Raw genomic sequence first — 21,996 nt, 5'->3', positions numbered from 1 at the left:
GCCACATGAATTGAGGTATCATTTATGCCTGTAGCATAAACAATGCAGTATGAGTAACACGCCAAAGTTTACTACTTAGGGTTAGGGGTGTATGCAAAATCTAAGTATAAGCAATTGTACTAGTGATGCTTGCTAGAGGTGGGCGATTTCCGGTAGAAATGTAACAACCAGTATACATTTTGTACTGTCGTCTCTATCGCGGTTTCGCAAAATCGCCAACACGAGGCAAGAAAGGTGCACCTCATTTTACTCACGTTACATGGCGGAAGGTGGAGCGGCTTCAAGTGAGACTGAGAGGCTTCACGTGAGACGCGAGTCCAGCAGGCTTCCCGTTTGTGCTCCGAGCGTGATCACTCGTGTTACTCAGTCCGGTTTCTCTCTATCGTGGCACAGACAAACCACAATACTTGCGTGATCCATTTGAACTCTACTGTAGAGTTTTTTACTTTAAATGCTATGACATCCCAACATTGTGACCACCACTGACGAGGAAAACAGCTAAAACAATGTATCATGCGCCAACAATTACTGTATGTGTAAAGCAGGTTTTTTAAACTACTCATCATCACCCATAATATAATTATGTATAAATGATGTTAGAAAACAAACCGGCCATGCTTGCCTTCAGATATTCAAATATTCTCTACGGAGATTACTTAAATCATTAATATTTTTAAATCAAGGATATATATTTTTTATTTATGTATTATTTTCTTTGTTGCATTGCTTTGAGAAGATGTCGAGTTTCTTGAGGAAAGTTTTTAATAATAAGTCAACAATATCAGACTGAAATGTGGCATAATGTGATTTCTTTTTTTTTTTTTTTTGTCAAGTTCCAAAAAAAGAGAAAATTATAAAAGAGAAAGTAGTTTTCATTTATAACGTATTTAATTCACTGACTGGTCTATTAAAATATAGGCATTACACAATATGGTTATTTTATATGTAAACAAATTTTTATTGATTTTTAGAAACACTTTACTATATCGTGACATATATCGTTATTGTGACAAAAATTATTCATATCCAGGGTTCCCGCTCTTTTCAAGGCATGATTTTCCAGGACATTTTATGTGTAAAACGGTTGTAACATTTAAGCAAAAAAAAAAAAAACTCGAGGCCATTAAAATTGTAGTTATTGGAGGGTTATTTTTATTTTATTTTCAAAATTCTGTATTCAACAGTTTAATTACATTTCATCATCAAAATAGTGTCTAATAAAATGAATTTGTTAAAACTTTAATCAAATGAAAATATAATTATTTTAATTCACTTTTTCAACATAACATTGCCTTATTTTTATCAAATGAAGTGCTTTTCAACAAAATCCTCACAGTACAATCTGGAAAGAGCTACACAACAGAACATCACTGATGTGAGATATTGCTTTAATACCTTATTGTTATTTAATTGCATTTTATTAAATCAAGCTTTTATTTTGCCGTTTCTGTGTTTTTCTGACGGTAGTTTCTCATCTCCGGATAAGCAGTTTGCTACATGACCCAGTGTGAATATTAAACCCCAAAATGCTGTGATTTCATTAAACTAAATATATGTGGTCTGTGTGTGCTGCACGCTTCAGAGTGCTCTGCTCACTGTCATCTACTACACACATACACACACCCAGAGCACGCGTAATGATCATGATGTGTTTTCAGCGCACGAACAGCCAGCTTCACACATTGATTTTGAAGCACGTAGCACCTGCATAGTATATATTTAATTAAATTGCAGTCTTTTGTGGTTTAATAATCACTTGGACATATCGAGAATTCAACTTGATCAATTGTGCATTAAAACTTTAATTTCCAAATTTTTTTAATACTGCAATTTTTATGACTGAATTCAGTGATTCCATCCGTGTTTTCTGCATTGCGGAAATGTGGTAACGGCAGTATAAGCAGACTCTGATCATTTAATTATTAAAAATTAATTTACATACCAAGGTGTAAAGGTCGTATCACCACGCTACCACCTCGTGGTGTGAATTGATTTTCAAACAAAATCTGCGGTCCGACCGTCGTCGTTGTCTAAAATTAACAACTAGTTTACACTACAGCAGTGTTGGAACGAAAAAATTTGCACTATAATAATACTTGTGCATGTTACAAAACACCTTGGCCAGCGACACAATCAAACATTTATAAACAAATATTTTCCAGGACAAACAATTATTTTCCAGGACCTTTAGGTATTTTTCTCATTTTCCTTGATTGGAAAATTGCATTGCAAAATTCCAGGTTTTCCAGGATTTCCAGGACACATGGGAATCCTGATATCGATATAAGATTTTGGTCGTATCGCACACCCCTAATGCTGGCATTAGCAAACACCACTACTTACCTTTAAAAGAGATTAAAACATCAATATCAAAGACTTGATTGTAAAAAATGTATCTAATAAAATGTCAGATAGGGTAGCAGGTAAACATAGGCAAACATGCTGGATCACCACACTCTCATCTCAGGATTAGTGAAGTCAGGATAGCCAGAATTACCTTTACCAGAAAAAGAAATATACATTTTAGCACTGGGAAAAATCAGACATTGACTATGTTCGGAACAGAATTCTATCTTGCTACTTACTGAATACTGCATAGTATACACTTAAAAATAAGTGCAACAGTAGAAAATAATCCACAATAAATGTAGTACATTACATTGTTGCCACATTCAATTTTGTGTAGAATGTATCATAATTTGTTTTGCAGTTTATTCAAGTAATGAGTCAGAATGAGATGTTAAAAGTTGAGTGTAATTATGGTTCATTAATAACATACCGTAAAGTACATTGCATTGTGGGATACACTATTCCACGCAATGTGCTCTGTTGTATACTGCGCATTTTGTCAAATAGGTCAACTAGGTCACAGGTCATCCGGGCCAACTATACATACTGAAAATGCACACGATTTACTATAGAAATAGTATTCTACTATTCTGAACATAGCTATTCGTTTTAGTTACGATAGACAACTGGATAGTTGCTACACACCTGGCCAGCACCAGCCTTCATAGTCTCCTCCATCTTTGTTCTTGACATAGAAGTTTTTCGAGCGAATCTTATTGTGAATCTTGTAGCCACTGTCCACCTTAATGTGAGGATCTACAATGGCCACTAGCTGGGGGACAAAAAACACATCACATGAGTTGTTAAGACAGAACTTTTCATAGTGTCTTTGCATCATCAATAAAAAAGTCTAGGTGAACATCCCTTAATTTTTTTTTTTTTTAACAAGACAGATACTCTATTTTACTACTCACATCAAACATTTTGAATCTACTTTGCTTGAATGGCTGTTTGGTTGAAAAATTATCATTCCTCTCATTGAAACATTAAATCATTAAATATCAAAATAAATATACTGTACTGTATATCGAATATCACCAGAAGGCTGACAAATATTGAGATATAACCGTTTTTCTTACATCGCCCAGCCACAATTTTAGTCCCAAACACACACACCTTCCGTCTTTTGTCCATCAAGCCCTGCAGCATGTCTTTGGGCTTGGGGAACTTGCTGGAGTCCCAGGTGAAGTAGCGTTTTCCATCTGTATGCTCAATGTCCAGCCAAATTAAGTCATAGGGAATGTCATGCTCATCAAAGCCCTGATCAACAGCCTTCACATCCTCCTGATCATTATAGTTCCAGTGGCACTGATGATATGCCAGAGCAGAGAGAGGAGGGAATGATTGAGTGCCTAAAGAAGAGAAAGCTCGGTTTAATTAAAGTGTAATTGTAGTCCTTTTGTAATCCTTAATTCATAAAATATTCCAGGTTATTTTCAACCTAATGACAACATATCACGTGTGGCCGCGTAGCTCGCAAAACTCATTTGTGCTTGCGCATTTTTAAACTTGACATGTAAACACACATTACAGCAGATTTTACATCAATGAAATCAAAAGCAATTTGTTCTCGCGTGTCTTCTATCAGTTTACATCTTGACAGGCCGATATACACTGGTGGCCAAAAGTTTGTAATAATGTACAGATTTTGCTCTTATGGAAAGAAATTGGTACTTTTATTCACCAAAGTGGCATTCAACTGATCACAATGTATAGTCAGGACATTAATAATGTGAAAAATGACTATTACATTTTGAAAAAAATGTTCAGAACTTCATAAACTACTTCAAAGACTTCTCATCAAAAAATCCTCCACGTGCAGCAATGACAGCTTTGCAGATCCTTGGCATTCTAGCTGTCAGTTTGTCCAGATACTCAGGTGACATTTCACCCCACGCTTCCTGTAGCACTTGTCATAGATGTGGCTGTCTTGTCGGGCACTTCTCACGCACCTTACAGTCTAGCTGATCCCACAAAAGCTCAATGGGGTTAAGATCCATAACATTCTTTTCCAATTATCTGTTGCCCAATGTCTGTGTTTCTTTGCCCACTCTAACCTTTTCTTTTTGTTTTTCTGTTTCAAAAGTGGCTTTTTCTTTGCAGTTCTTCCCATAAGGCCTGCACCCCTGAGTCTTCTCTTTACTGTTGTACATGAAACTGGTGTTGAGCGGGTAGAATTCAATTAAGCTGTCAGCTGAGGACATGTGAGGCATCTCTTTCTCAAACTAGAGACTCTGATTAACTTATCCTCTTGTTTAGTTGTACATCTGGACCTTCCACGTCTCTTTCTGTCCTTGTTAGAGCCAGTTGTCCTTTGTCTTTCAAGAGTGTAGTGTACACCTTTGTATGAAATCTTCAGTTTTTTGGCAATTTCAAGCATTGTATAGCCTTCATTCCTCAAAACAATGATTGACTGACAAGTTTCTAGAGAAAGCAGTTTCTTTTTTGCCATTTTTGACCTAATATTGACCTTAAGACATGCCAGTCTATTGCATACTGTAGCAACTCAAAAACAAAGACAATGTTAAGCTTCATTTAATGAACCAAATAGCTTTCAACTGTGTCTGATATAATTGCAAGTGATCAGTAATGACAAGTGATTTATTTGAGCTGATGTCCACCCATGTCTCTGCTGCATTAAGCCAGAAGATGCCCATGGTGTGCTCAGTACAGTGAGATATGAGCACAGGAACAGACCCATACAGAGCCATTGGATTGTGCAGCTCATACTGGAAAACATCCAAGTTGTACAGCCGATACGGGTCTGATCCACTGAGAAATACCAACAGAACAAACATCTTATTTTGCACCAAACTGAGATTTAATGCTATCAAAGTTAATGAACATGAGGAAAATGTTAAAAATGAAGTCAAAAAGGCTCATAACATTAGTTGATTAATCTGATCCTGTGTCTCGCATCAAGCTTGTGTGTGAACTCACTCTGTGTTTTTTAGTTTTAGTGTATCCGCGTGTTCTAGAATGCCGTAGAGATGTTCCACCCGAGGTAGGGAAAAATCTAAACTAATAGAAGTTGGACCTGTATGGGGATGACAATTAAAAAAAAAAAAAAAAAAGGGAAACAATGAGTTTTTCTCCCCAATACTCTATTGAGTATGATTTAACCAAGTCTCAATGTACCATTGGGCTTTGAATCACTATGAGACTTAAACGTGTCCTCCCACATGCCCAGTTTATCCTCTTCTTCTTTAATCTGTCCATCCTAAAGACAACCAAGCAAGACAAAAAAGGCAAAAGGTGATGTTTATCTAATGAAGGAAAAAAGGTTTAAATTAGAAAATTAATGTAATGAATACTCTTCAATATCTGAGCTTATCTCAAGCTGAGCAATCATTTACCAGTCAAAGAGCTCAAAGTTCAAAAGATCAAACTAGACCTTTAAATGAAAATCTACACTATCTAGACTGTAAAATGAGTATAACAATAGAGTTATTAAAAACACACACCTTCTCATCCGCCCGCTGCTCCACATTCTCTTGTCCTGCATCTTGCTCCGAATTAGATTCACTTTTACTGCAAATCAGAAACACTCTCTCTTTTTCTAAATTGCCAGTCTGTGATTTTAAGAGACATCATTTCTGGCAAGACAACACAACTGATTTGGTTGGATTGTTGGTTTAAAAATGGCAAACATTAAAATATTCAAAATATTAATATTCAGAATGTACTCTCTCTTTATAGGATTATTCCCAATGTCCAGTGAAAGGTTTATTTTTGTAGAAGAAAAAATAATTTTCCAAATAGTTCATTTTTCAGTTTTTACAAAGCTAATAGCCATACCGCCATAATAAATGCAAAACCAGCAGCAAACCGTGATCAGGCTGTATTGTTAATTCTATATTTATATTAATAATGTGCCACAATTTTTGTTAACTGCATTGGTTATTGGTAGGATCAGTAAACTACTCATTTAAAGAACATGCTAAAGAAAAAATATATGTTAAAGAAAATATGGAATACATTTAGACAGAAAGATTAGGTTTATCACTTAGTACTAAATACTTAGATAAAATTAGATTTAAAAAAGGGTCAATAATAAAGTTTCTTGAGATTTGCCGACATTGACACTCTACTGACACACAAAACAGAAAAATTACTGATAAATGATAAATATACACACATTAAGATAAAGAACATTTACAAAAGAAACTTTGTAAACCTGAGACTGTATGCTTAAGTGCACAATCAGGTCTACCCACACACACATTTAAGAACTTGACAAAGGGATGTTACCTAGAGAAAATGCTCTTGAGTGAGTCCCACATGCTACCAACTGTGCTACTTATTTTATGAGAGATACTGCAGAGCATGACAGAAGAGGGGGAAGAGGAAAGATGAGAGAAATGAGGGGAGGAAAATAGAATGTGATGAGAATCCAGTTAACACATTTACATTATTATAACTGAATGAAATGATCTCTAAGACAACTGTCTTAATTGTCTTAGAGACTAATTGTATGCCGTTCTTTGAAAGATACAAATCCCAGATTCACTTGCATTGTATGGATCTACAGAGCTGAAATATTCTTCTAAAAATCTTCATTTGTGTTCAGCAGAAGAGAGAAAGTCATACACATCTGGGATGGCAAGAGGGTGAGTAAATGATGAGAGAATTTTCATTCTTGGGTGAGCTATCCCTTTAAGATCTGGCAAGACCTGTTTCTGTTTTTAAACTTCTATTCCATTTGTTTCATTTACTAAGGTTGTGTAATAATGGAGGTATTTACACTTGGTCACGTCAGGCAGTTTTAAAGTGACGAAGTGTAAGTGTAAGGCCCATGGTGTTAAAAGCATCTTTGATGGTGTGGGTAGACTTACGGTTCAGTAAGTGGATCAGTGATGAGTACATCTGTAACCTCATAGCGAGGCTTCAGTGGTTTGAGTTCATTAATCTTCACTCATGTCATGTTCCCCTGCAGTCTGTACAACTCAAGCAACAAGCGAACCTACACAAACACAATCACAGATGGGATCTTATTAATACTGGAATTTTCTGTCCAAGACCACAAAATTAAATGGAAATAATATGCCCACTTTCACACATAATTATGGTCATTCTGATGACTTGCTGTACAATTAGACACAAAGGAATAAAAAACTACAAACGGACTTAGGCCTCACAATCAGGCATGTGATCGGCAGAAGACAAAAAACAGCCATTTACAGGTATATAATTTTATATTATATACCTGTATATCAATGTATGAGATAAATCATCTAAATGAAGAAAGTGCAACATTTTAACTATTTTAGCCCCTGTTTCGGAACAAATCAAGCAAGCTACAGGTCTGAAAATGCCCTAAATCACTCTATTACAATTGTTTATGCTCACATGGTAACCCTGTTGTTATTTCAGCGAGCTCTACGAGATAGGGAATGAGAGAGAGAGAGAGAGAGTTGCGGTGAGTTGGTATGTTTGTCACCCCTCCACCATTTTGTATCGGCAAGTGTGTCATACTTCCGACTGAAGAGAGCGAGATCTCAGCAAAAAACATTCTGCAAAAATCTAATTGTTTTGAGTTTGCTAGTGTGGCGTCGGCTTAATCGTGCAAGGCCATGTCATGATTTCAATCTTAATTCAACCCATAATGCTGAATTAATGGATATCTTACCAGTGTATCAGAGGTCAAAGTCAGCAGGTTTTAAAGAGTTTTGGATGGTTTTCCCTCAACATGTACTGTAAGTGTCATGCTGGTTTTTCCACATTAATGTGAAAATGATAGTGACTAAAAAGGTAATATTACATGTTCTTAGGAATGCCAACCCCTCTTCATTGTGTGACTAGTATTATTCTGTATTTCTGTACATCAAAGTATTTGCATGGCGCAGAAGCAGCAGCACTGTCTTCCGAGGGAAGGTTGAATGCACAGGACAGGGCATTCCCAATAAGATATTAACCCCTGATGAAATATTAATGCACTACCTACCCCCGGCCTTTATTTTTTTTAATGAATTTACACAATTCAAGTGGGTCAAATTTCTAGGTCGGAAAATCGGAATTCCAGATTAATCCGGAAGAATCACATCCCTGAACAATGAATTAAAAAACTCTGAAATTTGCATCTTTATTTGAAAGGGTAGTTGACAAATGGACATGAAAACAAACTTTTTTTTCAATATTGAGATTTAAGGTTAAAATATTTGTTACTAATGTTTAAGAGTGAAACCAATATGCTTATCGTATTTTATTAGTTGAGATCTTTCCAACGATGTGGCACATCCGATCTGAAGGATGTTTTCACCTATTCTAATTATGATTATTTTGAACCTATTTTATATATTATGAAATTTATCACTTCTAATTTGTCAGCCAATTAAAAAGCAGTAGTTAAGAGTTGGTCAGATCGCCTACATGCATTGAAAAGTTCAGATTCTAAGCTTTTAAATTACACTTATTTTAAGTTAGTAGTTTTTCGTTAATTAGCTGGCCACTCCAGTTGAAAGGTATAAAACACATAGCAAAATTATTGGTTATCAGCCAGAAATTCCATATCATTGCATCCCTAATATTTGTATAAGTGTAAGTGCATATTTTTAGATGCTGCAACTGGTCACCATTTTTAACCGCTTTTAATGAACTTTTTGTTTCGATTTGAAAGGTATAAAACTCAAAGTAAAATTATCGGTTATTGTTTCGGCCACAATGAGCTATGAATTATCAGTTATCTTATCAGCCCAGAAATTCCATATCGATGCATCCATAATATTTGTGTAAGTGGAAGTGCATATATTTAGATTCTGCAACTGGCCACCATCTTTTACCATTTTTAATGAACTTTTTGTATTCACTAGTTCATTACAATAGACCTGAGGTACGACAAATTATTTTTATAAATACAAATAATTCCATGTAGTCTTTAAATTATTAAATGTTTGTGAAAACTGCATGTACAATAATTTTAACACAATTTTTTAAATGCTGTCTACAGAATTTTTATTACACATTTATACACACATTTTTATTACTACACTTTTACTGTACGTCAAAACTTTTCACATTTGTTTCTATTTTTATTTATCCAAACTAACTCTAAAAGAAACATCTGAGACAAAGTTGAGATTATGAAAATGTAACATAACTGAGTGCATATTTAAAGTGGAGTCATTTTTTCAATGCTAAAATACTTTCTGACTGACAACATTGGCATGCTAAACCAATGGTGTGAGTTTGAGGCGGGACTATCTGTTTGATTGCTAATGGCAGACATGGGGGAGTGTTCGGGAAAGCTGTTTAGTTATATAATTCTGCTTGGTGACGCTAGTGGTGCAGAAATTACAGTACACCCTTCAGCTTTACCTCCACAGCTATAAGAAGAGCAACCTGTAAGCAATAAACTGTTCCTCAGGGAACTGTACATCCACTGACCTTGTTGTTGTCATTGATGAGCTGCAGGGTGAGTCTGGAGTTGCTCAGCTCCAGTGTGTCCAACAGAGCTCTGTATGGAGACTGACCGGGCTTCAACTCCCTCTGACGCCTGCCAACACACACACAGAAAACATTATAGGACAACTAACTGATATAAACTAACTGACCTATCAACATCAGATATTAGCTACTTTTATTATTGTTAGGTAAACTATGTCACAATTCAAAAAATCTCAATCGCCTTCAAAATGGACTACATCTTCTTTATGCATATATATATATGTATATATATATATATATATATATATATATATATATATATATATATATATATACCCTTTGCCTAGAATTTTCAGAAATGTACTTTTGACATTTTCTCAACCAACTTCTTGAGGTATCACCCTGGGATGCTTTTTAAACAGTACTGAAGGAGTTCCCATCTATATGCTGGGCACTTATTGGCTGCTTTTCTTTATTATTTGGTCCAAGTCATCAATTTCAAAAACTTTTTTTTTAAATTACATTTTAGTTTTATAATGAAAGAAATTAATATGGTGGCACAATTATATTTTTGTCTACAAAACTAATTTCAAACCTTTTTTTTTTTTTTTTCACCCAATTTGGAATGCCCAATTCCCAGTGCGCTTTTAAGTCCTCGTGGTTGCGTAGTGATTCGTCTCAATCCGGGTGGTGGAGGATGATTCCCAGTTGCCTCTGCATCTGAGACCATCAACCCGCACATCTTATCACGTGGCTTGCTGAGCACGTTGCCACGGAGACAAAGCGCGTGTGGAAGCTTCACGCCATCCACCGTGGCATCCGCACTCAACTAACCACATTATAGCGACCACGAGGAGGTTACCCCATGTGACTCTACCCTCCCTAGCAACCGGGCCAATTTGGTTGCTTAGGAGACCTGGCTGGAGTCACTCAGCATGCCCTGGGATTTTAACTAGCGAACTCCAGGGGTGGTAGCCAGCGTCTTTTACCACTGAGCTACCCAGGCCCCTCTAATTTCAAACATTTAAGCATATGCCTTCAGATCAAAAGATTTTTAAGATCATGAGAATCATTTCAGTCAAGTGTTTTAAAACTTTTGACCGGTAGTGTACATATATATATATATATATATATTTATTTTTTATTTTTTTTGGCTTTCTTTTGATTGGAGTGTACAATGTGACCAGAACATGTTCTTGACATGTTTCGTTAGGTTCCCCAATCTAAGTGTGGTTGCTCTGTTAGTGGTTAAAGATCTGGGTGGGAGGATCAAACAACAGAAGGCATAAGAAATCACTGACCCAGTTTAACCTTGTTTCACCAAAGCTTGTCATTATTGTGTAATAGGATGGCAAATGATATCAGCTCATAACTGTTTCCTATCAGACATTACAGTTGTTTTCCTCCATAGGGCGCTTGACTGCTCAGAGAAACCATTGAGTACCACTGATGTCTCAGAGTATGAGTATGGAAGCCCATTTCCGCCACAAAATTTTTTTTTTTTTCCAAATTATGAGATGAAAAATTCATAATTATGAGATGGTAAGTCATCATTTTGAGAAAAGTCCAAATTATAGGGGTTATACGATTCGGTTCGGTTCACGATACTGAACTCACAGTTCGGTTCACGATACTTTTAACTAAGCCTGAATCAAGAAAAGTAAAGATTTTTTTTTATTATCATTCCTTTAAAGAAATATGCAAAGCAGTTCCTTTCCTTCTAAAAATGAGCTACTTGTTCTTAAAAGTGCTAAATGATCCATCAGAGATGTAATGGGACTAAAAATCAGCCCAGAAGATGGCAATGGTGACATCGAATGGAAATATTACCTAATAATTCTGCTTTTTCAAAAATACAGAATTATGTTAGATGTTATGCTGCTTACACACTGTACTGACTACACATTTAAAATATTTTTCTAAAATATTTGTCTCTGATTATATCTAAATATAAAAAAATAAAAATTAATGGAAGTGCATGCTTATCAGTAAATAAGAATTTACTGATGAAATCAAATCAGACATGACATTTGGATTATATCCCTCCATAGCATTATTATACATAATATTCAGCATTTTATAAATAGATTAATATGGCACTATCAATAAACCTCTGTCATTTTTAATTTTCTCTCGCTCAGAGCAGATCACTCTCGCGCTTCAAATGAACATTAGATCCATCGTGCTGAAAAGGTGTGTCTCTCTCCCGCTCCTGGTTTCAGTTTCAACAGTTTCAGCCGAACTCATCGGACAACACCTGTGGCTGCTTGTGAGCAATCGTATTTTAGAGCTCCTAGTTTACAATGAAGTGATTTCCATTTGTATACCCGCATTACACAGGCGTAGGACGCTGCACATACTGGATAGAACAGATGCTAAAATAATAATAATTTAAAAAACGTCCTATCTCCGCGATGCGCATCGTCACATTTTTTAACTGCGATATATTGTGCTATGATAAACGTTACACCCCTACAAAATTATGAGAAAAAAAAAGTCATAATTATGAGATGCCAAGTCATAATTTTGAGATCATATTTTTGATTATCTCATAATTGTGACTTTTCTCAAAATTATGACTTTGCATCTAATAATTTAGACTTTTTTCAAAAATTTAATTTTATCTCATAATAATGACTTTTTGTATCAAAATTATGAGGTTGCATCTCCTAATTTAGACTTTTTTTTTCAAAATATTGACTTATCTCATGATTATTTATTTTTTTAATAATCATTATTTTTTTCTCATAATTGTAATTTTTTTATATCATAATTATGACTTTTTGTCTCAAAATTATGACTTTGCATCTCCTAATTTAGATAATTTACTTTTCCCAAATTCTATATTTTTTTCTCCCCAATTTGGCATGCCCAATTCCCAATGCGCTCTAAGTCCTTGTGGTGGCGTAGTGACTCGCCTAAATCCGGGTGGCGGAGGACGAATCTAAGTTGCCTCCGCATCTGAGACCGTCAATCTGCGCATCTTATCACATGTCTTGTTGAGCGTGTTACCGAGGAGACATAGCGCGTGTGGAGGCTTCACGCCATTCACCGCGGCATCAACACACAGCTCACCACGCGCCCCAACTACACATTATAGCGACCATGAGGAGGTTACCCCATGTGACTCTATCCTCCCTAGCAACCAGGCCAATTTGGTTGCTTAGGAGAGCTGGCTGGAGTCACTCAGCATGCCCTGGGATTCGAACTCGTGAACTCCAAGGGTGGTAGTCAGCATCTTTACTCGCTGCGCTACCCAGGCCCCCCGACATTCCCCAATTTTGACTTTTTATCTCATTATTATAATTTTTATCTCATAATTATGATTTTTTTAAATCTCATAATTATGACTGCATCTAATAATTTTTACTTTTATCTCATGATTCTGATTTTTTATCTTAAAATTAGGACTTTGTATCTCATAAATTTGACTGACCAAAGCACTTTTTTATGCTGCTGAAATTGGCTTCCATACCCTGAGCGATTTGTCTTTTTTTTCCCCCTTTTTAGATATTTTTACGGTAAAAAGTATAATTGTTTAAATCAATTCAAAGGATTGTTTTATGATTAAAAATAATGGAAATCCATCCCAGCAATCTCTGTGAAGTTATTATTATTATTATTTTTGTTTTAAAAAGAAGCAATTTTTGAGTAACCAAATGTCCGTTAATGATTCAGCCTGACCACTGTGAGTAAAGTAACTTAAGTCAAGTAAGTACTTTACTGATTTAAGTGAATAACACTTAAATAATGAAACTGAGAAACTTGAATTGCCATTGATTTGAAAAAACACAGTGAAGGTTAAAAAAGAACAATTATTATTTAGACCAATTGCAGGTGACTATGGGGCCGTTTACACGACAACGTTTTCAACTAAAAACGGAAAACTTTTAATGGATTTTGGCTGTTCGTTTACACGACAACGGCGTTTTGGGGCCTGAAAACGCAAACTTTTGAAAACGGGTTTCAAAGTGCAAGTTTTTGAAAACGATGCCGTTATCGTCTCCATGTAAACATTCAAAAACGGATTCCTACAAACGGATGTGTTCCGCCAGGGGGCGCTTGGCTGTTCAAAAAGCCGAATTCCCCAAGAGCCGCATTCAAATCCCAGGGCGTAAAAACATGTGTTTCTTAAGTAATCACAAACGACTGTGATTGGTCCATCCTGTCCAGTGCTGAGAAAAGTATCATGTTCCACGTGAACACGCTGTCTCTGTACTGCTACTTCAGCGGTGGCCTGGACAATAATAAACACCTGGCTTATTAATATAATTGCACAAAACATCTTAATAGCCATGGGATTAAAACACAGTTAAAAGTTAAAATAGGAACACTATTATTATTTAGAATTTGTGAAAATGATGACGTCATGCGCACGAGTATTACATGTTATATAAAGATTGATGGATTGATTGGCATCAATTTGATATGTATAATTATCAATATGAATACTGGTGTCTGTGCAAATAACAATAATCAACAATGTATTCATTTGGAGTGTTTTGTATGGAGTGTGAACATTGTACAGTAGGCAGAACCTGCAATTTGAAAATCTTGAAATGAATGTATGGATTCAGATGGGAAAAATGTATTTGTATTTTGAATGTTATTTACTTAATTTTATTTGATGTACCTTTACCCTGCAATTCATTCACCCACCGCTTATGTATATAGCCTATAAACAGAGATGTGATGCCATGTACAGTATTCAATGATATGCTTAGAATATGAAAAAATGAGGCAGTGAAAATTCATGTTAGATCCAGTGTACACAAGACCTCTCTCTCCATCAGAAAATATCCATATATCAGAGTTCTGTCTGATATCCAAAACCAGTCAACATCAACAGCTTATGTTAACTTACTCTCCTACCAGCCCAAGAGTCAGCAGGGGGAATACAGAAGAAGGCAGGAGATGAAGTGATGGTAAAATGAGCAGAGTTTATTGAATAATCTTGAGAGTTCAGTCTATAGGCATGCGCGAGTACTTCATAACAACGCGCGAGACATTCAAAACTACAACTGCGGACTACAGGACTGTGTACAGGACAGTGCTGCTCAAGATTTTGAGTTTTTTGATGCTTCTCCAGCAAAGTAATTGTAGTAATAAAGCAACCTCAAAATTGCTCGATGCTTTCGCCATCTTCATTGTTTGTATTCACCGCTCTGTGGAAGAATGCTTATGTGCGCAGGCGCGTAGTGTTTCTTTACAAATTGACATCACCAACTACTGGCCTGGCATGCATAATACAGTGTTTTTAGTCGTTTTTGTGGATCCGTGTGAACGGGGATTGTTTTGACAACGTTGTCGTCTGTACGTGAAACTTTTCAAAAACGCAAAGGAAAAACGTTTCCGTTTTTAGTACATCGTTGTCGTGTAAACGTACCCTAAGTAGAGACAACGTCAGAGCTGCTAAACTTAGGACATTCTCACATAACCTGTTTTAGATAAACTGCTATTCAATTACATGGTGTGAAATGATACTGACTTGCAGAAGGCGTTCTGGTCGCATGTTTTAAAGTTGCTGCGGTCCACAGCATGAGTGCTCAAAGAGAAGAACAAGCAGAACCAGCGGCACTAACCTGAAACAAATAATCCTACTTCACAAGAAGGGAAAATGTTGCAAAGTCATATGAGGAAAACATAAAAAACAGAACCAATAGGACGTTTTTTAAATTATTATTATTGTAGAATCTGTTCTATCCAGTACGTGCAGCGTCCTACGCCTGTGTAATGTGGGTATACAAATGGAAATATTAAAAATGCTGTTAATGAAAGGAAAAAGTCTCCTCATTCAACTATGCAATACTTAAGGTCAAGATTATTTTTATTGCAGTTGTCAACCGTAGAAGAATTACATTTGCTAGCAGTAAGCTTTTAATGATATGTTTGTCGGAGGAAGACAATAAATGAAAGAACCGGTAAACCCCCTGAACACCTCTGACTTCACCATCAAAACAGTGAAGACACCATGTTTAACAATGGTAGATACAGTATGACCACAGTTTCTTGGACATTTACCATGGCAATACCATGACATTACTGGAAGTACCTCAGTGTGTCATGTAAATACCATGGTAAATGAATACAGCAATCATTAAGTAACACTGTATTACATGGTACCAACACAGTACTTTTTGTCAGGGCAAAGACCTCAACATTTCTTCAGTTGTCAGGAATAACTCACATGCTGTGAAGATATATATACATACAGTTGAAGTCAGTAGTTTACATACACCTTAGCCAAATACATTTAAACTCAGTTTTTCACAATTCCTGACATTTAATCGGAGAAAACATTCCCTGTCTTAGGTCATTTAGGATCACTACTTTATTTTAAGAATGTGAAATGTCAGACTAATAGTAGAAAAAATGATTTATTTCAGCTTTTTATTTCTTTCATCAAATTCCCAGTGGGTCAGAAGTTTACATGCACTTTGTTTGCTAGCATTGCCTTTAAATTGTTTAACTTGGGTCAAACGCTTTGGGTAGCCTTCCACAAGCTTCTCACAATAAGTTGCTGAAATTTTGGCCCATTCTTCCAGACAGAACTGGTGTAACGGAGTCAGGTTTCTAGGCCTCCTTGCTCGCACACGCTATTTCAGTTCTTCAGTATTTCAAAATTTTCTATCGGATTGAGGTCAGGGCTTTGTGATGGCCACTCCAATACCTTGACTTTGTTGTCCTTAAGCCATTTTGCCACAACTCTGGAGGTATGCTTGGGGTCATTGTACATTTGGAAGACCCATTTGCGATGAGCTTTAACTTCCTGGCTGATGTCTTGAGATGTTGCTTCAATATATCCACATAATTTTCCTTCCGCATGATGCCATCTATTTTGTGAAGTGCACCAGTCCCTCCTGTAGCAAAGCACCCCCACAACCTGATGCTGCCACCCCCATGCTTCAAGGTTGGGATGGTGTTCTTCGACTTGCAAGCCTCATCCTTTTTCCTCCAATCATAATGATGGTCATTATGGCCAAACAGTTCAATTTTTGTTTCTTCAGACCAGAGGACATTTCTGCAAAAAGTAAGATCTTTGTCCCCATGTGCACTTGCAAACTGTAATCTGTTTTTTTATGGCAGTTTTGGAGCAGTGGCTTCTTCCTTGATGAGCAGCCTTTCAGGTTATATCGATATAGGACTCGTTTTACTGTGGATATAGATACTTGTCTACCTGTTTCCTCCATTATCTTCACAAGGTCCGTTGCTGTTGTTCTGGGATTGATTTGCACTTTTCGCACCAAACTATGTTAATCTCTAGGAGACAGAATGCGTCTCCTTCTTGAGTGGTATGATGGCTGCGTGGATCCATGGTGTTTATACATGTGAACTATTGTTTGTACAGATGAACATGGTACATTCAGGAGTTTGAAAATTGCTCCCAAGGATGAACCAGACTTGTGGAGGTCCACAATTTATTTTTTAATTTTTTTCTGAGGTCATGTCTGATTTCTTTTGATTTTCCCATGATGTCAAGCAAAGAAGCACTGAGTTTGAAAGTAGGCATTAAAATACATCCACAGGTCCACCTGCAATTCAGTACACTTCCTATCAGAAGCTAATTGTCTAAAGGCTTGACATCATTTTCTGGAATTTTCCAAGCTGCTTAAATGCACAGTTAACTTAGTATATGTGAACTTCTGATCCACTGGATTTGTGATATAGTCATTTAAAAGTGAAACAACCTATCTGTAAACAATTTTTGGAAAAATTACTCATGTCATGCACAAAGTAGATGTCCTAAACGACTTGCTAAAACTATAGTTTGCTAATATGAAATCTGTGGAGTGGTTAAATAATGAGTTTTATTGACTTCAAACTAAGTGTATGTAAACTTCTGACTTCAGCTGTATTTAACGAGTAATACGAACGGTTTAATAGCCTTACAAGAAGCATTTTAAATCGATGTGTCTTGCAGAATACTTGACTCTTTTAATCCTATTACCCTGTCTGACCCAGACAATACCTGTCACAGGAAGCCGCCATCTTACGTTGTGAACTTTGCACTCCGTTCTTCTTGTTCTTCTTGTGTTGTTTAATGGCGGTTGACAAGCCAACACATGGTGTATTACCGCCACCAACTGGACTGGAGTGTGAAGCATTATTGTATTGTATGCATTGACGTAGATCAACTATATAAACATAAAGTCGCTTTTTTAATAAAAATAAAATGAAATAAAACATAACAGCTGCGTATTAGCTGCAGTTACATGGTGTCACACAGTAAATATATTTAAAGAATATAATGTAATTATGTTTCCGCTGTCTAGAGTGGCAGTTACAAAACTGTTCTTAAAATGGGCGGGGCTGAGCGTCACGGACATTCATTGGTCAGATACGGTGGGTCTAAATAATAATAATGTTCCTATTTTAACTTTTAACTGTGTGTTTTAATCCCATGGCTATTAAGATGTTTTGTGCAATTATATTAATAAGCCAGGTGTTTATTATTGTCCAGGCCACCGCTGAAGTAGCAGTACAGAGACAGCGTGTTCACGTGGAACATGATACTTTTCACAGCATTGTACAGGATGGACCAATCACAGTCGTTTGTGATTATTTAAGAAACACATGTTTTTACGCCCTGGGATTTGAATGCGGCTCTTGGGGAATTCGGCTTTTTGAACAGCCAAGCGCCCCCTGGCGGAACACATCCGTTTGTAGGAAGCAGTTACTTGAAGTCCACAGATGATTGGCTGTTTTTGTTTCACGCTAACGTGACGACACATCTCGTATAAAAACACGCGAATACTTCCATTTCTTTCTCTGTGGCGCTAGCAGCAACCAGAAAGCATGTGAGATGGTAAGCGTATACATTTTATTAGTGCGTTTGTAACGCAGTTTGTTTCAACGTTTAATTAACGTAGTCTTTTTGGCCTTGTAGTAAAGTCCTCCATTCTTGGCATGCTCGTGGTTGTGTTGTACTCTAGTGTGTATGTATGGAGGTATATCATTGCCAGTGCAATGTCTTCGGTGCCAGCATGTTCCCCATCAGCTGGTTCTATCCTCAATCACTGGAACACATTTGAACTTTTTTGCGTATTAATGTCTTGTAGTCAGTGTTAAACTCACGTGCGTGTGAAGTTATGATTTTTCGGGTTATAATTTTATATAGGCTGTTACATTTACTTCTCTAATAGTCATTTGTTATCTTTCAGGTTGTGTGCTTCCAGGAGACATTTGATGGCTGGTTAAAATGGAATCGAGTCTACATTATGTTTTGAGTTAAATGTGTGGCATCTTGTAATAAGGGTGATGTTTTTTGGGGGGGTGGGGGTTAGCAGTAATAAACTATATACATGTTTAACATGTTTGGATGTTTAGAATTTTAATTTTGTATGTATGACGCAGTGTTGGGTGTAATGCATTACTAAGTAATTTCTGTAAATTACTTTTTCATTGAAAGTACGGTAAGGGATTACTTTTAAATTTCAGTAATTTTAGTTCTGATGTAATTGTGTTGAATACTGTATAGCTTTTAGAACAATTCTATATAAAACAATAGTGAATTTAAAATCGAAATTTAACATCTAATGTTAATTTTTTTTTTTTTTTTTTTTTTTTTTTTTTAAATGCTGCCCCCTTAAATTCTTTGGCTGGCTCATGAATTTATTTGATTGTATGATTTATTTGAATGAATAAAAAGAACAATTTCATGTCTCCTTGTGTTTTTCATCTGGTCGTGGTTGATATGGGTTTTAGAAACTTAATTTGTAGTAAGTAATGCAGTTACTTTTCAGGCAAATTAGTAATCTAATTACACTGTAGAAGATGTAGTTAGTAATAACTTTTTAGAATAACTTACCCAACACTGATGTAACAAAAAAAATGAACCAATTGCTTAAGGTTAATGTACTATATCAAAAGCAGTGCACGTGAAGGAGTTTATCTGAACAGTAAAGTGAAATGTAAGGAATGATAACACGTCTCTAATACAATAGTATGGAAGTTCTGTTCATTTAGGAGCGATCTTCAGTATACTGAAATGCACAGAATACAATTTAATTTGCGTTGTGTTTAAAAGTTTGCTACATGAATTACATGATGTGGAGTTGTTTTTGTCTCAAGGCTAAATGGGTGCAGCATATGCAGGGCACAATAGAGCCAAAGGCACCACTTAGCAATATGTGCTTTTTTCTGGTTGCAAATTGTATTAAGACTGGGGAAAAAAAAAAAAAAATCATTTAATTTTATTGGTTATTGGCATGACAATTTGTGTAATTAAAGTCTCAGGGGGTGATTTAAAGTAAGTTCTGGAATCATGAAGATTGGGAACCTCTTGGGCAAATGGTGGATACAGAGTTTCTGTGCATAATGACTTAAAATGTCAGCCTATTGTTCACAAACACATCCTTCAGCGTTGGAAGACTGAAAGTTCACGATACTTTCTTGTGCACGGAACGCCAGTTTCACCTTCGGTAGATCATCTGAATGTATCGGCCATCTTGTGTATATATCACAAAAAAATTTAAAAAATAATCATTTGTAGGCTTATTTATTGTATGTTTAGGTGGGAAGACACTTCAGGTGATCAATACGAAATATTAAATCACTGGCTGCTGATTAGCACCAACTTGTTTGAATCGGATTTTACGAAATATATTTATATAGCCTCAGTCAAAATACGTTATAGCCATGCGTTTGACACTGGTTTACGGGTTTACTTTGGGATGTTTGTTTTTTAAATATGTATTTTAAGCTGATGACAACAGAAGCCCAGTATCCTGGCCTCGAAAAACTAATTGTGGCACCACAGAACATGAAGTGACTTTGGCTTTTATAGGTCAGCCTGAGGGTAAACTGTTGCATCTCTATCTTAAAAGTGCACATTTTGCCAGAGCATAAATGTGTGTTTAGAAGCTCTGCATACATGCAAATGTGATTGTGTGTAATAGGCTTTGATCTTATACCTTATAGCATTATATATAAAAAAAAAAGGATGTCTCAGTCTGAACACCAAACCTAACATCTAAAGTAAAGAAATAATGCATAAAGGCATCCAAAATAATGAAAAGGAAAAATCTTTTCAAAATGTTTAAAATGCATGTGCCAAGTTCTTAGAAATGTAATATTTGTATTTATATGTTGATTTCATATGGTTTAAAAAAAAAAAAGAAAGAAAGAAAGAAACCGACCACTTTCAACAAAGGTTTTGATTTAATGACTAAAAATGTTCGGTGTATAACCACCAATTAAAAAATAATACTGTATCTTACAGCTTGAATACATGTGTACACATATGAACGCATGTACACATCACATTATTAAAAAAGTTTAATATATTTTTCTAGGTATATATATATATATATATATATATATTATATGATGTAATGTATAAGTTCTAGACATAAAGACCCCTCTCCCCCTTCTAAAGTTGACATTACGTTTATACTTGCATGTTAAACCAAATTTAATTTCAAATTCAGTTTGCAAGACAAATATTAGTCTTGGGTACTTTTGACTTCTTTGAGAGCATGGGGGCCCTCTGGCGGTTCGATGGGCCCAACACAACTTACATTGTTTGTGTACAGGGCAGGAGGACCAGCACTGCGGTTGCACCAAAAGAAATAAAGAGCAGTAGAATGGCATTATGCGTGAAATAGGGTGGTCTGCTGCAACCATTGGGCGGCAAATCTCCCCTAGATGAAAACCCAGTTGTTTCTCATAGGCCACAGTTTTTGTTTTTTTGCCTCCCTTTTCTCCCCAATTTGGAATGCCCAATTCCCAATGCGCTCTAGGTCCTAGTGGTGGCATAGCGACTCGCCTCAATCCGGGTGGCGGAGCACGAACCTCAGTTGCCTCCACGTCTGAGACTGTCAATCCATGCATCTTATCATGTGGCTTGTTGAGCTTGTTACCACAGAGACATAGCGCATGTGGAGGCTTCATGCTATTCTCCGGGGCATCCATGCACAACTCACCACGTGCCCCACTGAGAGGGAGAACCACACATTATAGCGACCACGAGGAGGTTACCCATGTGACTCTACCCTCCCTAGCAACCGGGCCACTTTGGTTGCTTAGGAGACCTGGCTGGAGTCATTCAGCTGCCCTGGATTCAAACTCGTGACTCCAGGGGTGGTAGTCAGCTTCTTTACTCGCTGAGCTACCTGGGCACCCATAGGCCACAGTTATTAACCCAATGGGTATACAGATTTTTAGGCCTTACTGTGTTGTGTCAGATAGAGAGACAGATAGATAAATATAACTTTCATTCATTCACACTTAAACATAATCTGATTGGCCATTTTATACTTTAAA

At 36.4% G+C, this 21,996-nt stretch overlaps 1 non-coding gene and 1 pseudogene across 1 annotated transcript; one reads left to right on the top strand and one right to left on the bottom strand.

Moving 5' to 3' along the window:
* LOC127436831 (neutral alpha-glucosidase AB-like) overlaps positions 1 to 17,721 on the bottom strand; it is a 28,943-nt pseudogene extending 11,222 nt beyond the window's left edge.
* A 904-nt stretch (positions 17,722 to 18,625) lies between these two features.
* LOC127440252 (small nucleolar RNA SNORA57) lies at positions 18,626 to 18,760 on the top strand. The gene has a single exon (XR_007897106.1). It is a non-coding gene; the product is annotated as a small nucleolar RNA SNORA57 (small nucleolar RNA).
* Positions 18,761 to 21,996: the final 3,236 nt, after the last annotated feature.

This window comes from Myxocyprinus asiaticus, chromosome 4 (genome assembly GCF_019703515.2).
Source record: "Myxocyprinus asiaticus isolate MX2 ecotype Aquarium Trade chromosome 4, UBuf_Myxa_2, whole genome shotgun sequence".
Classification (NCBI taxonomy): domain Eukaryota; kingdom Metazoa; phylum Chordata; class Actinopteri; order Cypriniformes; family Catostomidae; genus Myxocyprinus; species Myxocyprinus asiaticus.
This window is presented reverse-complemented; position numbering and strand designations above follow the sequence as displayed.